The sequence below is a fragment of the Papio anubis genome, chromosome 15 (assembly GCF_008728515.1).
Source record: "Papio anubis isolate 15944 chromosome 15, Panubis1.0, whole genome shotgun sequence".
In the NCBI taxonomy this organism is placed as follows: domain Eukaryota; kingdom Metazoa; phylum Chordata; class Mammalia; order Primates; family Cercopithecidae; genus Papio; species Papio anubis.
In genome coordinates this window covers 30,836,569-30,849,912 of record NC_044990.1, presented here as the reverse complement: position 1 = coordinate 30,849,912, position 13,344 = coordinate 30,836,569, and the positions used below count along the sequence as shown (strand labels likewise).

The 13,344-nt window shown below is 45.3% G+C and overlaps 1 protein-coding gene across 2 annotated transcripts in view; it reads left to right on the top strand.

Moving 5' to 3' along the window:
- The first annotated feature begins 7,061 nt into the window (after nucleotides 1-7,061).
- NEK3 (NIMA related kinase 3) overlaps nucleotides 7,062-13,344 on the top strand; it is a 65,836-nt gene continuing 59,553 nt past the window's right edge. For both annotated transcript variants that reach the window (XR_002518383.2, XM_003913909.5), the window contains exons 1-2: nucleotides 7,062-8,415; nucleotides 11,919-12,194. The gene's annotated coding sequence lies outside the window, so the exon portion shown is untranslated. The remainder of the gene's footprint in view (nucleotides 8,416-11,918; nucleotides 12,195-13,344) is intronic.

Below are 13,344 nucleotides of genomic sequence, written 5' to 3'. Positions count from 1 at the left end.
GTGGAATTGTACAGGACTGGTCTTCTTATATCAGGCTTCTTTCACTTAGCATAATGCCTTAGAGATCCATCCATGTTGTTTTAGATTTTTACCTTTAGTACTGTACCAATCTCTCAGCTTTCTCTTTATGTGTATTCTAAGGACATGCAGAGTTTTGAATAGCTAAATAAGCCACAGGGCCATGATGATGTTTCTCAAAGCTCTGTCAGAGGAACCCTTGCAGAATCACCTGGAGCTCTTGTTAGATTCTCAGATGGAGATCCACTGAGTCAGTGTGTCTGAGCTACTACTCAGTAATGTATGTTAACAAACACCCCCATGTGACTTTTTCACATGACTAAAGTAAGAGACCCTCAGCTATTCCAGAATTAATGAGAATATCAGAGTCAGATGGCCTTGAGTTTGAATGTGGTTCTGCCACTTACTAGCTTTATGAAGTTGGGCAAATTACTTAGGACCTCTCTGCACCTGCTTCTTCCTTTTGACTTGGAAACAGTTAATTTATTCACCAACTATTTTTTGAGCAACATTTTTAATTCTAGCTACAGTTCTAAGAAGTAAGATTGCAGCAGCTAATAAGACAAAGTTCATGCCTTCGTGAAGGACATACTCTATCATGGCAAGGTAGATAATAAGCATTTTAGCATATAAATATATGAGATAATTGCAGATCATTGAAAATACTCTGTATAATGAAACAATGTTTTGACATACAGGATACATTGGTTAAGGTACAGCCTAGGCTACTTGTAACAAAGAGACTCACAGATACATTTAAACAAGATGGAAGTGGATTCCTCCTCTTTCCTCTGTAACTCTCTGGAGGAGGTGGTGAAAGACACATGTAGAATGCCTTTGTCACTCTCATCTCTGTAAACTTCATCGTTCGGTTGTCTAGTTGCTTCAACTCCTATCATCTGGTCTGTATTCCAGTTAGCAGAAAGGAGAAAATGTTTGTGGGGAATATGAGCCCATTTTTTTAAGGACATATCACTTCTGTTCAGGGTCTATTGATTAGAACTTCCGGTCCATGATACATTTTTCTGCAAGGGATGGTGGGCAATGTAGTCTCTACCTCTGTGGCCATGTGTTTCGATAAAACTCCAGAAAAGAATGGATGTAAGTGGACAACAGCAATCCCTGCCAGAGAGTGTGACTAGATAGGCTGGTAGACTACTTTAAACAGGGTAATCAAAAAAATCCTCTTTTGTAAGAAAGTAATAATTGAAGGAACCAATTGGTAGAGAAGGCTAAATTTCAATTCCTGCTTGTGACCCTCAGCCAGGCGCTTTCACATAGTCTCAGCCTATCTGCTCTCTTGCAGTAGGGAGGTAATTTACTGTATCTGCACTGCCTTAGAGTAGATTAAGAACAGGATAACTGGGACAAGATCTTCCCCTAGAGAAACTGTGAAATTGAGATGGAAGTTTCCATCTCCTTTGTCAAGAGTTTTTTGGGTTTTAAAAAAACCATTTGAAGGATACTATAAGAAATTGAAAAAAGATGAAGTAACTATTAAATGTGATTTGGATGAACTGCTTATTATATTCAAGAATGGATTTTCCACTGGGTATTCAAATGGTATCAAGAAAAGTATGCCTTCCTGCTAATAGTCTATTTCTTGATCCAGGTGGAGGTTTACCTGGGTGAATTAACCCTGTGATCATTCCTTAAACACATTTTTGGCCGGATACAATGGCTCACACCTGTAATACCAGCACTTTGGGGGGCCGAGGTGGGCAGATCACCTGAGATCAGGAGTTCGAGACCAGCCTGGCCAACATGGCAAAACCTCATCTCTACTAAAGATACAAAATTGAGCCTGCTGTGGTGGTACATGCCTGCAGTCCCAGCTACTTGGGAGGCTGAGGCAGGAGGATCACTTGAACCCAGGATGTGGAGATTGCAGTGAGCTGAGATCACACCACTGCACTCCAGCCTGGGTAACAGAGCGAGACACCATCTCAAAAAAAAAAAAACAAAAAACATTTTCATCAACATATTTATGATTCATGCACTTTTCCGTATTGAAGATGCTAAAGTTTGTAGGGGGCCATAGTTTTGGACAAGCTTTCTGTACTAGCTCCCAGTACACCAGACGAAACCAGAAGTAATCAAACCAGAAGTAATCAAACCAGAAGTGCCAAGTAATGAAACTGAACTTTGAAATCAGGGCCAGTTTTCCAAAAGCAGGAGACTTGCAGCACCGTTCAGAGGGGGCCTAGTTTACCTGAGCCAGCATGACAAGGAAATCCCCTCTGTTTTAACCCTATAAGGAAGGTTACTTTGAAATGACCAATCTGATTTTTGTCCCCTGTTTCTATTTTCTTCAGCCCTTTTGTGCCTATAAAGCCAAACCCCTCTGCTCAACTCAGTGGAACACTCATTCTACTTTATAGAAGGAGATGTTGCCCTATTCTATAATAAGTTAAAACAAATTAAACTAAAATTACCATAATTTTGTCTTTTGACAAAGGTATACTTCAATTTTTTTAAAAAAGTTTGTTTTTTACAAATAAAGTAAGCATCCCCAAGTGTACTGTGTATAGCATTCAGTCACAAAGGTTCCGTTAGCGTGAGTGGATCTTAGGAAGATCTGCTCAAAGTAAGCTGTGTTTTCAGCATCACAAAAGCTCACCTCCCTACCTTGATTATTTTTGCGAGGACAGAGAGAATGTTGATGTAAACTTTGGAATGCCTTTATGGAATTTTAGGCTAGTGGTTCCCATGTGCCCCATTAGCCAACGTTTCCTGCCAGGTTTCTTCTCATGCCTTTCCAAGTTTGGGAACCCCCACATCTCTACATCTCTTCTGGGTCACGGTTCCCTTTTTCATGAAGGACAGGTAAAAGCCAAGTCTCTCTCTTGCATCTTTTTATCTTTTTTTTCCTTTGAGACGTTGTCTTGCTCTGTCGCCCAAGCTGGAGTACAGTGGCACGATCTTGGCTGACTGCAACCTCTGCCTCCCAGGTTCAAGTGATTCTCCTGCCTCAGCCTCCGGAGTAGCTGGGACTACGGACGTGCACCACCACGCCCGGCTAATTTTTGTATTTTTAGCAGAGAGGAGGTTTCACCATGTTGCCCAGGCTAGTCTCCAACTCCTGGCCTCAAGTGAACTGCCCACCTTGGCCTCCTCAAGTGCTGTGACTAAAAGCCTGAGCCACCATGCCTGGCTTGCACAGGTATTTAATAAAAATTCTGTTTCCAAATAGGAGTTTATTGACTTTAGGGGAAAATTATTTTCATAAAAATAGGTGTAGAGCCGGGCGCGGTGGCTCAAGCCTGTAATCCCAGCACTTTGGGAGGCCGAGACGGGCGGATCACGAGGTCAGGAGATCGAGACTATCCTGGCTAACACGGTGAAACCCCGTCTCTACTAAAAAATACAAAAAACTAGCTGGGCGAGGTGGCGGGAGCCTGTAGTCCCAGCTACTCGGGAGGCTGAGGCAGGAGAATGGCGTAAACCCAGGAGGCGGAGCTTGCAGTGAGCTGAGATCCGGCCACTGCACTCCAGCCTGGGCGGCAGAGCCAGACTCTGTCTCCAAAAAAAAAAAAAAAAAACACAAAAATAGGTGTAGAATGAATGTTTTGCAAATTTATTTTTGAAGACTGCACCCAAATTCAATGATTTTATTGGTTCCCTTTTCAAATTCCTTGTTAAAGTCCCTCACTGGTAACAGATTCTATGACTATTTTTAAACTATGATGAAAATTAGAATATATAAATAATCCTTTAATATCCATAAGCCTTTGCTTTGCGTATGTTCATGATCAAATTAAAACTTAACTTTGAGACCTCACAGGTCGACAGCACAAGCTCCATTAACAAGAGTAATACAACACCCTGATCTCCACATAGCACAGAGGCAACTCCTATTTTTTTTTTTTTTTTAAACTGAGTCTCGCTTTGTCCCCCAGGCTGCAGTGCAGTGGCGAGATTGAGATCTCGGCTCACTACCAGCTCTGCCTCCCTGGTTCACGCCATTCTCCTGCCTCAGCCTCCCAAGTAGCTGGGACTACAGGCACCCGCCACCACACCCGGCTAATTCTTTGTATTATTAGTAGAGACAGGGTTTCACCGTGTTAGCCAGGACGGTCTCAATCTCCTAACTTCGTGATCTGCCCGCCTCTGCCTCCCAAAGTGCTGGGATTACAGGCGTGAGCCACCGCGCCTGGCCACAACTCCTATTAAAAAGAACCATGGTAATGAGGTGACAACGTGCTAGCTGCCCTCGCGGCCTCGGCGTCCACTCTGGCGGCACTTGAGGAGCCCTTCAGCCCGCCACTGCACTGTGGGAGCCCCTCTCTGGACCGGCCGAGGCCGGCTCCCGCTGCTTGCAGGGAGGTGTGGAGAGAGGCGCGGGTGGGAACGTGGGCTGCGCCTGGCGCTGCGGGCCAGCATGAGTTCTGGGTGGACGCGAGCTCGGCGGGCCCGGCACTCAGAGCAGCCGGCCAGCGCCACTGGCCCCGGGCAGTGAGGGGCTTAGCACCCAGGCCAGCAGCTGCGGAGGGAGCGCCGGGTCCCCCAGCACTGCCGGCCTGCCCGCGCCGCCTTCGAATTCTCGCCGGGCCTCAGCAGCCTCCCCGCGGGGCAGGGCTCGGGACCTGCAGGCCTCTATGCCCCAGCCCCCCCGCGGTGGGCTCCCGCGCGCCCCGAGTCTCCCCAACGCGGGCTGCCCGGTGCTCCGCGATGCCCAGTCCGACCCATCGACCTCCCGAGGGCTGAGGAGTGCAGGCGCGCGGTTAGTTCGGGGCTGGCGGGCAGCTCCCTCGGTGGCCCTGGCGCGGGATCCACTAGGGGAAGCCAGCTGAGCTCCTGAGTCGAATAGGGACTTCGAGAACGTTTATATCTAGCTGAAGGATTGTATATGCACCAACCAGCACTCTGTATCTGGCTAATCTGGTGGGGACTTGGAGAACTTGTTTATGTCTAGCTAAAGGATTGTAGATGCACCAATCAACACCCTGTGTCTAGCTCAAGGTTTGTAAATGCACGAGTCCGTGCTCTGTGTCTAGCTAATCTAGCGGGGACTTGAAGAACCTCTATGTCTACCTAGAGGATTGTAAATACACCAATCAGCGCTCTGTGTCTAGCTCAGGGATTGTAAACTCACCAGTCAGCAGTATATCAAAACGGACCAAGCAGCGCTCTGTAAAATGGACCAATCAGCTGGATGTGGGTGGGGTCAGATAAGGGAATAAAAGCAGGCTGCAGGAGCCAGCAGCGGCAACTTGTTGGGGTCTCTCTCCAGGTTGTGGGAGCTTTGTTGTTTTGCTTTGTGCGATAAATTTTGCTGCTGTTCACTGTGGTTTTGCACTGCATTTATGAGCTGTGGAGCTGTAAGACTCACTGCAAAAGTCTGCAGCTTCACTCCTGTAGCCCAGCCTAAGACGAGAAACCCACTGGGAGGAATGAACAACTCCATATACGCTGCTTTAAGAGCTGTTAATACTGATGGTGAAGGTTTGCAGGTTCACTCTTGAAGCCAGCGAAACCACAAACCCACCAGAAGAAAGAAACTCTGAACACGTCCAGACATCAGGAGGAACGTAACTTCAGACACACTATCTTTAAGAACTGTAACGCTCTGCGCGAGGGTCCACGGCTTCATTCTTGAAGTCAGTCAGACCAAGAACCCACCAATTCCGGACGCAGTAAGATCTGAATCCTGCACTTAGCGGGAACCTGCGACAGGATAAGCCTGGCCAGCCCTTGGAGCCATGCAAGGTGTGGTTAAGCCGGCAGTACCATGTACTACTGGGCTGCCCGCGGCTTCTGCCTTTCTGATCTCAGCAGTAGACGGAGGAGCGGGGTAAGGCTGACCAGCGTAGTCTCCTATCTACCTGAGTGGGTGTAAGGGGGCAGCGGCAGGAGCCCGGCTCGCTACATCGCGGGCTGGTCGGGCAGCGCGCAGTTCCCCCAAATGGCAGAGAGGGCAAATTAAAACTCTCCTTCCCTAAGTGGGAACTCGCCAGAGCGCGTCAGCTTTTGCCACGCTCCCGCCGAGCCGGTTCCCTGCACCCATCTCTGCCAGCCGATCTCCCCGGGAGCGTGGACTCGCAGCCATCCGCGCGCTCGTGGGGGATCCGTCCAACCCTCAGCTTCCCGAGTAGCTGGATTTACAGGTGTGAGCCACTGCGCCCGGCTAATGTTTGCATTTTTGGTAGAGACGGGGTTTCACCGTGTTGACCAGGCTGGTCCGGAACTCTTGATCTCAAGTGGTTCACTCTCCTTGGCCTTCCAAAGTGTTGAAATTACAGGCATGAGCCACCGCGCCCGGCCTAAAGTCACTCGTGAAAAATGAAACTTGTGTTATTCTGACTCTACATCAAGAATAAAGACTGAAAAGAAACGCTATTTCATCGGGCAGCAGGTCCTATGGTAACTTTTTTAAACCACTTTGGTTTGAGAACGTGATGAACCTGTAGACCCTTTCCCTCCAAACAACGCACAGTAGTGTCTGTTAAGGAACAGACTGATCGACCGGACGTGGTGGCTCACTCCTGTAATACCAGCACTTTGGGAGGCTTAGGCAGGCGGATCATGAGGTCAGGAGTTCGAGACTAGCCATGCAACATGGTGAAACCCCATCTCTACTAAAAGTACAAAAAAAAAAAATGTTTTTTAAAAGCCGGCGTGGTGGTGGCGCACTCCTGTAATCCCAGCTACTAAGGAGTCTGAGGCAGGAGAACTGCTTGAACCTGAGAGGCGGAGGTTGCAGTGAGCTGAGATCGCGCCACTGCGCTCTAGCCTGGGCTACAGAGGGAGACTCTGTCTTAGAAAAAAAAAACAACAACATAAAACCAGACTGATCTGTAGTTTTTGCACAACTGATCACGCCCTCCACTATCTTGTTCGGCGATCGGGGCGGTCTGGGATCCTCCTAGGCCAGCTAACCTTGTTGAACACTGGCGAGGACTCAGTCTCTGGGAATAGAATCGCGGGATGGGTGGGGTGGGTTGTAGGTAGTTGGCTCCGTCCGGCCAGCGGGCGAGTCCGGAACACAGTTACCTGCCCCTGTTACCCACCAGAAAGCAAAGGGAAGGGAACGCGCCAGACCGGAAACGGAAGAGAAGAGGGGATATGTTTGGCTTGGGGACGCACTGTTTCAGTTGCGCTCCTGGTTAGCTCTGTGTCTACGCGGTGTTTCCTAGAGTCTCGGTGTTTCTACTTCTTAGCACCCTTTCTTGCCACCCTTTGTCCTGTGGAAGGCCGGAGACATCAGCGGCTGCAATTGTGCTACTCGCTGCTCGGCATGGAAGGGTCAGGTACCGCAGTTCAGCGCTCTTGGCCCCGCAGGTCCTCGGGCATCTCTGTGCCCCGTCCTGTACATTGTTATGCTCCGACTTCCTAGGGTCGAAGTTACTGCCTGCTGGGTTTTAGAAGCTATTGCTTTACGTCTGAGAAAAAAATCCCAGAAAGGTAAGATGACTTGCCCAAGGTTATAGCGTGCGTGGAAAACAGAGCTCTGTTTACAAGCCTGGTCGCTGTGCCTCATTCCTCTTGTCATCACCTCCTGTCAGTTTATCCAAGCTCCAAAAGTGAAGTTGTTTTATCTTTTGCCTCCCAAGATTTATTTAATAGTCTCATTTCTGTTTCCTTCGTTTATTCTTTAGTTCGTTATTGGGAAACTTTACAGCGTGCCAGTAGTGGTTATAAACCCCGAATAAGAGCCTTGTCATCACGGAGCGTGTAGTTCCAGCAAGTAGACAATTCAAGTGCTGTGTAGTGAAATAATTGCTGAGATAGTGTACGGAAGCAGAGAGTACACTGTTCATCCAACAAGTAATTGCTGGAAGAGCAAATAGGGACACCTAACCATTGCAGGGGCGACTCAGGATATCCTTTCTGGAAGAAAAGTCTGATGAAATCTGAAGGACCACTGGTGGAAGTTAGCCAGGAAAGAAAAGGTGTTGCGGCATACTTGGTTTTGCTATTTATCCTCCGAGAACTTTATTATTGTGAAAGCCTAAATTCCCCTGCGTAAATTCCATGCATAACACTAAGAAGCCAGTTTGGTTAAGTACAGGGCTGAAGCAGGTTGGTAGCAGTGAAGATGGGAAGGACTAGCTGAATGGAAGAGAAAAATTGCAGAGGTAGAATTAAGGGGATGTGACATCATGGGATAATGGTAGGGTGGTCAGAGAGCAAAGATTTCAGCTGGCTGCTTTGGAGGATTAGGGTATCCTTAATGTTAGCAGAAGAATGTAGAGCCGGGGTTGAGAAAGATTTTTACCTATGTTACAGTTTTTAGAAAAAAAAAAAAAAATCTGTTTATGTCACAGGGCATTTTAATATAGAAGTGTGAAAAATGGAAAGTCAGTCTGAAAGGGGACGTCTTGAATGTCGTTTTGAAGGTGTTGCGTTTGAAGTACTGATGAAATGCTGTGAGTGGAAACAAACTCAGGTGGGAGGGTAGGTTTAGAATTTTATTATATTAGTGTTACGGAGTTGTATAATACATGATTTTCCTGTAATGTAGATTGCTTTCTGTGGTGTGATAGCAGTCTTGAAAGAAAACACTGTAGTCAAGATTATATGTGAGATTCATTACATTCCCCTGATTACCACCTTTCTGTTAAAATACCTTTAATATTAACTTTATTTATTTATTTAGAGCCAGAGTTTCACTCTTACTGCGCAGGCTGATCTCGACTCACCGAACCCTCTGCCTCCCATGTTCAAGTGATTATCCTGCCTGTATAAATGGGACTACAGGCATGCGCCACCACACCTGGCTAATTTTGTATTTTTAGTGGCGATGGGGGTTTCTCCATGTTGGTCAGATGGGTCTCGAACTCCCGACCTCAGGTGATCTGCCTGCCTCAGCCCCGCAAAGTGCTGGGATTACAGGCGAAAGCCAGTGCCCCCAGCCAACTTTATTATTGTTATTATTATTATTATTATTGTTACTTATTTTTGAGACAGAGTCTTGCTCTGTGGCCCAGGCTGGAGTGCAGTGGCACGATCTCAGCTCACTGCAACCTCTTTCTCCTGGGTTCAAGCGGTTCTTGTGCCTCATCCTCCCGAGTACAGTAGCTATGTTACCTATGTTACTTAATCCTTACAATCTTAAACACAGGCGCATGCCACCACGCTCGGCTCATTTTCGTATTTTTTAGTGGAAACGGAGTTTCATCATGTTGGCCTGGCTGGTCTTGAACGCCTGACCTCAGGTGATCCACCCGCCTCAGCCTCCCAAAGTGTTGGGATTACAGGTGTGAGCCACCACACCCGGCCAATATTAACTTTAAATGTAAAGTAATAATTCTTTTCCTAGATTGTATCATATATTGAGTATTATGAGAGTCCTGTGTACTTAGTATGAGGATACTAGTTTGGCAATTGTTTTGTCATTCTGATTTGAAAGTGCCTGATTTGATAGCCTCTGACGTTTTCATAAGCACATCAGATAGTTTCAGCATTTTTTGAAATTGCATTTTCTCTTTCATACAGCTGTCCTTAGCCTGTGGCTACCATTTTCCAGCTTTAAGAACTTGATACAGTATTTAACCCAAAGTCTGATACAGGCTCTTGAGCTCACCTGCATCAGAAGCACCTGGGTCTTAGTTAAAATGCAGATCCCAGAACCCCATTCCAAACTTAACAGACGAAGAATCTCAGGAATCTGTGATTTAAGTCAGCTGCCTATGTGATTTGTATAACCTCTAGAGATTCATAACCACTGACTTAACGTCTAGGGGTAGCAGTTTGTTCTGTAAACGAGAATAATAAAACATGTCCTTTAAGATTGTAAGGATTAAGTAACATAGGTAGCATAGCTACTGTAATGGGGTCCCCTGACCAGCAGCATTAGCAACACCTGGGAGCTTGTTAGAAATGCAAATTCTCGAGTGTCTCCTGGAAAAAGCTACTGAATCAGAATAGTTTGGTGGGACCAAAGAATGTATATTTTAAGCAAGGAGCATAGATAATTTCTATGGGCCAGGCACAGTGGCCCATGCCTGTAATACTAGCACTTAGGGAGGCCTAGGTGGGTGGTGGGAGTTCTAGGTGAGCACATTCCAGGAGTTCCTGGGCAACATGGGGAAACCTGTGTCTACAGAAAATTAGTCCCAGCTGCTCAGGAGGCTGAGGTGGGAGGATCGCTGGAGCCTGGGGAGGTCAAGGCTGCAGTGAGCCAAGATCACGCCACTGCACTCCAGCCTGTGTGACAGAGCGAGACCCTGTCTCAAAAAATAATAATAATTTCTATGCATATTAAAGTTTGAGAAGCAGTGCTGTAGTACGTCAGCTTCATAAAGGTAGAGAGCATGAAATTCATATTTACTAATACATTGTCAGTACCTAGTATAGTGCCCAGCACAGGGTAGATATTCACTATATTTAATGAATGATTTTTAAAATATACACTCTTACTGAAACCAACACATTCAGAGTTTAAAGTTCTTCAGTAATCAAATACCAAAAGAGATTTTTAACCCCACAGAATAAAATTGGATATATGGGTTACTTAGAATTAGGATATCTTTTGCATGAGTCTAATATAGACATAATCATTTGTGGTGTTCTCTTTCATAAATGTATCTAATGAAGAAAGCAAAAATGACATTTCTAGCCATCGATTATTCTATTTTCTGTTCCATTTTAGCTTCGCTTACAAGTGGTTATGGGTTAAGTCGCATGTGGCTCGATGAAAATGTTGATCAGATTAAAATAACACCCACTCAGTTTTTGAAAGTAATCTTTTTGATTATTTTCATATTTAATTACAACTTTTTTTTTTTTTTTTTTTTTTGAGACAAATCTCACTGTTGCCCAGGCTGGAGTGCAATGGCGTGATCTAGGCTTACTGCAACCTCCGTCTTCCGGGTTCAAGCGATTCTTCTGCTTCGGCCTCCTGAGTAGCTGGGAATTACAGGCACATGCCACCACGCTTGGCTCAGTTTTTGTATTTTGAATAGAGATGGGGTTTCACTGTGTTGGCCAGGCTGGTCTCAAACTCCTGACCTCGTGATCCACCCACCTCGGCCTCCCAAAATGTTGGGATCACAGGCGTGAGCCACCGCACCCAGCCTAATTATAACTTTTAAAAGAGGTGTTATAGCGTGTTAAGATCAAGGACTTGCAGTCAGTCAGATCTGGGTTTGAGAATAATGAATTGTCATTTATTAACCGTGTCAGAGGTCTTCTTTTTTTTTTTTCTTTTTGAGGTGGAGTCTTGCTCTGTCACCCAGGCTGGAGTGCAGTGGCATGATCTCGGCTTACTGCAAGCTCCGCCTCCCGGGTTCACACCATTATCCTGCCTCAGCCTACCCAACAGTGGAGACTACAGGTGCCCACCACCATGCCCGGCTAATTTTTTTGTATTTTTAGTAGAGACGGGGTTTCATTGTGTTAGCCAGGATGGTCTCGATCTCCTGACCTCGTGATCCACCTGTCTCAGCCTCCCAAAGTGCTGGGATTACAGGTGTGAGCCACCGCGCCCGGCCAACCATGTCAGAGTTTTCCTACTGAACTTGGGTAAATGGTGGGAAGGAACAAATTTAGGAGCACCAGCACCCCCAGGCCTCCCCTGGCCACCCCAAGGAGCAGGTGATCAATATCTCAGCACACCTCTAATTACTTGTGGCACACCAGTGTGTCTTAGGCCTTAGTGAGCTGTGAGGTGCATGACCTTAGGTAAGTTACTTTTCTCATTTTCAGTTTCCTTATCTGCAAAATGGAGACCTTAGGGAGTTAATGTGGGTGTGAGAAATGTACATAAAACATATTGCACAAGGTGAGGCATGTAGTGTATGCTAATAAATGGTAAGTTGCTGCTGCTATGGTTGTTAACAATAATTATAAAAAGCAAATGGAACGGGCTTGAATTGAAAAAAAAAATTAGACACATACTTTTTTCTTTATTAGCCTGCATTGTATTTTTCTTTTTTTTCTTTAATGCATCTTTCCAGGACAAAAAATAATACTCAAGGATATTTTGGCACTAACGGCGCGATCTGTAGCAAGAAAGTTGAGTGGTCTGAACTGTTGAGACTTCCAAGGAGACTTCAGAGAACCAAGACAGTGTAAAGGAAAACAGGAAAAAAGACTTGTTAGACATTATTAAGGGCTCGAAAGTTGAATCGAGCACAGTAAATGTACAAACAACAAAGCCACCCAGAAGAAGTCCATTTAAAAGCTACAACTGGCGGGCCTCAAAGAGCTGCAGAACATGCTCCAAAGAAGAGGTAAATTTAATTGTAATTTGAATATTGTTTGAAACTAATTTTTTTTTTTTTTTTTTTTTTTTGAGACAGAGTCTTGCTCTGTTGCCCAGGCTGGAGTGCAGTGGTGCAGTCTCCACTCACTGCAAGCTCTGCCTCCAAGGTTCACGCCATCCTCCTGCCTCAGCCTCCCAAGTAGCTGGGACTATAGGCACCTACCACCACACCTGGCTAATTTTTTGTATTTTTAGTAGAGACGGGGTTTCACCCTGTTAGCCAGGATGGTCTCGATCTCCTGACCTTGTGATCCACCCGCCTCGGCCCTCCAAAGTGCAGGGATTGCAGGCGTGAGCCGCCGCGCCCGGCCATTTGAAACTTTTGGCAAAAAATATTTTTAATACAAGTACTTGGGAGATGTTGAATTAATGAAGAATAAATATCAGCTTGTAAACACAGGGACTCTAATAATTACTTGAGAAACGCTGTGATTGTATTATATTTAAATAACAAGAGGATATCTGTACACAATCCAGTGAAAGGAAAAGAGAAGTGATCTCATTGAGAATTCCACACTCTTACATATTTATTGGTGTTATTAACTGCCACTTAACTGCCTCTTTAAGCTGGTAATTAACACTTATCATTTACATCTTGATTTGAAGGTAGCCTCGTGTCTGTAAAGGACTTGCTTATTTGAAATTTTCAATTTTAAAGTTTTTTTTCTGGAATAAAGTTTTAGCATGTTGATTACAACTGCTGTATATGACTTCCTTTCACCAATAACTGTCAGTGCTTTCAGCTTTCTTGGCTTCCTCAGAGCATTATAATTACTTGTGCTTGTCAAAAGGGTATTACATTTAATTCTAAGTGCAATCAGTGATATCTTGGCATTGTATTGTAGGTTAAATGGCAGTATTTTTTTTAGTGATACATAATGATGTATTTCAGTGATGTCATTAATTCAAGTAGTGAGGTGTGTGGCTTCAGGATACCCATCACTGACTTCTCTTATCAGAACAAACAGATAATAGAGGCTTCTGTTTCCCAGAATGGTTTAACATTTTAATGGAACCTCTTGGTTTCTACATGGTATCAAAAATACCTCTAGAAAGTATAATTGGGTGGTAGAGTAAGCTAATTCAGACAATCATTACCCTCCCGTAATAGGTACTTC